Source organism: Panicum virgatum, chromosome 7N, assembly GCF_016808335.1.
Source record: "Panicum virgatum strain AP13 chromosome 7N, P.virgatum_v5, whole genome shotgun sequence".
Classification (NCBI taxonomy): Eukaryota; Viridiplantae; Streptophyta; class Magnoliopsida; order Poales; family Poaceae; genus Panicum; species Panicum virgatum.
Genome location: NC_053151.1, coordinates 1,824,751 through 1,827,500, shown reverse-complemented (window position 1 = coordinate 1,827,500; position 2,750 = coordinate 1,824,751). Strand labels below are relative to the sequence as shown.

The 2,750-nt window shown below is 59.3% G+C and overlaps 1 long non-coding RNA gene across 1 annotated transcript in view; it reads right to left on the bottom strand.

Moving 5' to 3' along the window:
- The window catches only part of LOC120681952, a 10,241-nt gene extending 9,577 nt beyond the window's left edge, over positions 1 to 664 (bottom strand). Inside the window, exon 1 of the long non-coding RNA XR_005678143.1 lies at positions 143 to 664. This is a non-coding gene — a long non-coding RNA (uncharacterized LOC120681952). The remainder of the gene's footprint in view (positions 1 to 142) is intronic.
- Between the last annotated feature and the right edge of the window lie 2,086 nt (positions 665 to 2,750).

The following is a 2,750-nucleotide window of genomic DNA, read 5'->3' as shown; positions in this document are numbered from 1 at the left end:
GTCGGCACGGCCGGTTCTTGCGCGCCGCAAGGCGCGTCCCTCGGGACGCTGCGCTGCAACGGCCTGCGGGCTCCCCATCCGACCCGTCTTGAAACACGGACCAAGGAGTCTGACATGCGTGCGAGTTGACGGGTTCTTAAACCTGGGAAGCGCAAGGAAGCTGACGAGCGGGAGGCCCTCACGGGCCGCACCGCTGGCCGACCCTGATCTTCTGTGAAGGGTTCGAGTTGGAGCACGCCTGTCGGGACCCGAAAGATGGTGAACTATGCCTGAGCGGGGCGAAGCCAGAGGAAACTCTGGTGGAGGCTCGAAGCGATACTGACGTGCAAATCGTTCGTCTGACTTGGGTATAGGGGCGAAAGACTAATCGAACCATCTAGTAGCTGGTTCCCTCCGAAGTTTCCCTCAGGATAGCTGGAGCCCATTACGAGTTCTATCAGGTAAAGCTAATGATTAGAGGCATCGGGGGCGCAACGCCCTCGACCTATTCTCAAACTTTAAATAGGTAGGACGGCACGGCTGCTTCGGTGAGCCATGCCACGGAATCGGGAGCTCCAAGTGGGCCATTTTTGGTAAGCAGAACTGGCGATGCGGGATGAACCGGAAGCCGGGTTACGGTGCCGAACTGCGCGCTAACCTAGAACCCACAAAGGGTGTGGCGGGCGCGGCCGCCTGAGCCGAGGGGGCTCGCTGGCGCGGGGCACCCCGCAACGGCGGGGTCCGAGTGGCCCGGATCCGGCACTGCGACGGCCAGATCCTGTGGCTGCGCGGCTGGGCGGGGGTGAGACGAGGTAGCGGAGACGTCCCGGTCGGCCTGCTGGGGTGGGCGGCGCCACGCGACGACGAGGCTCGCGGGCCATGGATCCGACACTGCGACGGCCGGATCTGGTGGTTGCTCGGCCGGGCGCTTGCGAGACGAGGCGTGGTGGACGAGACGCCATGGCCGGCGAGAGGGCGGCGGCCGCACGCTGGGGCTTGGCCGGGTGCTTGTCAGCTGCAGGCCATGGCCTCAATGCGAGTTGCGGCGGCGACGTCGGTGGCGGTCGGATCCGTCCCCCCCCATGGGTGGTTCTGCGGCCAGGGGCGGCGACCGCGCGCGCTCGGCTGGCGGCGGCTCCGGGCTGGCGGTGCTAGCGGCTGGCGCGCATGGCTGGTGGCAGCTCTGGGCTGGCGTGCGGGCAGCTGGCGGTGCAGGCGTGCAAGCGGCTGGCGGCGCAGGTGTGCGCAGACAGCAGCGTGGCTTGTCAGCGGGCGCGGTGGTCCGGTGTGGCGTCGGCGCGTTGCCGGGTCACGAGGACGGCGAAGGGAGATGGAGCTTCGGCAGCGGGCTTTGTGGAGCTGTGACAGTGGCGTCCCTCGGTTGGAGCGGCCGTAGTGATGGTGCCGGCTTGAGGCGACGAACGCGTGCAGTGGGGTGCCGGCACTCCGGGCGAAAGCCCTCGCCAGATTCATTCTGGTGAAATGGCGGCGGCGCCTCTGGGCATCGCTCTCCCTGTTGAGGGCATCATTTTGGAGTTGCAACCCTCCTGCACGAGGTCTCTGGGTGAAAACCTGGTCCAGCTCCTGGACGAGCGACGGTGGCGCCTGTGGGCGTCGTGACCTCCTTGGAGGTGTCGTCTCTAGAGACACCGTTCGACGACTTGGTCGGCCTGCTGCTCGCGATTTGCTTCGGCCGGTGGTGACAATTCTATCGGAGGGCGTGCGGAGAAGGGGGTTGCCTACCTCACGCCAAGACGCCTGCTCTTCTGTTGGTGGCCAGGGGTCATCACTCGGCTGTTGTTTGCCTGCTTGCAGCGTTTCGCGGAGCCTGGAGCTGCGTGGCAGTCTCAAGTGTGGTGCGGGACAGCGTTTGAAGGACGGCGCTTGCGGCAACGACAATCAGTGACGACTTGGCCTGTAGCGGATCGCGACAGAGTGTTCAGCAACTTGGAATTGATTGTACGGAGCCAAGCATCGGCGTCCAGTGGGTCATCAGCTTTGCTGAAAAGCGGAGGTTGGGTACCAAAGAATTCCTGGTAACCCGCTGGTTGTGCCTCCCGTCCTCCATACTGTTGGCGTGGCTGATTTTGTTGCCCTTGGACTAGCTGGCGAAGCAATTCTGTTTGCATGGCCATTAACTCGGCCAGATTCGACGGGGGTGGCGGTGGTTGCTGAGATCCACAGCCAGCTTCACAACCGAAGCCATCAGGCATTCCGCGAGTATGATCAACCATCTGTAAATATGGAAGACATCCATTAGATACATATTTCTCGCTTCCAAAATCAATGGTACGTGCAATGATCACACATTGGATAAAACAAAATCAGCAAAATTTAACTAGATGCGCTGTAGCACAATATGCACAACACATAACTGTGCAACCCACAAAACTCAGAACAGGTCAGCTGTTAGATAGCTTCATGCTCCATCATATTGATACTCAATGCTGAGAGCAAAGGGTAAAGAAATTAATCTAACAATTCACTCTTCATCGCTATGTGCTATGCTGCTAAACAACAGAGATCATAGAAGTGATTGGACTAAATTAGTCTCACAGATTCAATAGGCTAACATTTGATGAGCACACATGCCACAAAATTTGCAACATCTTTAGTATATATCCAATGAACCTTTCATGCCAGCACTCATGAAAGCGTTCCCAAACATTACCGCTCACTATAGAAGCGGTAGCCATACAATTCCCGCCGTATGGCCAACGTTAACATACGCTACTCAGAGGCGTATTCACAAGTTCCTTTTACTCCCAATA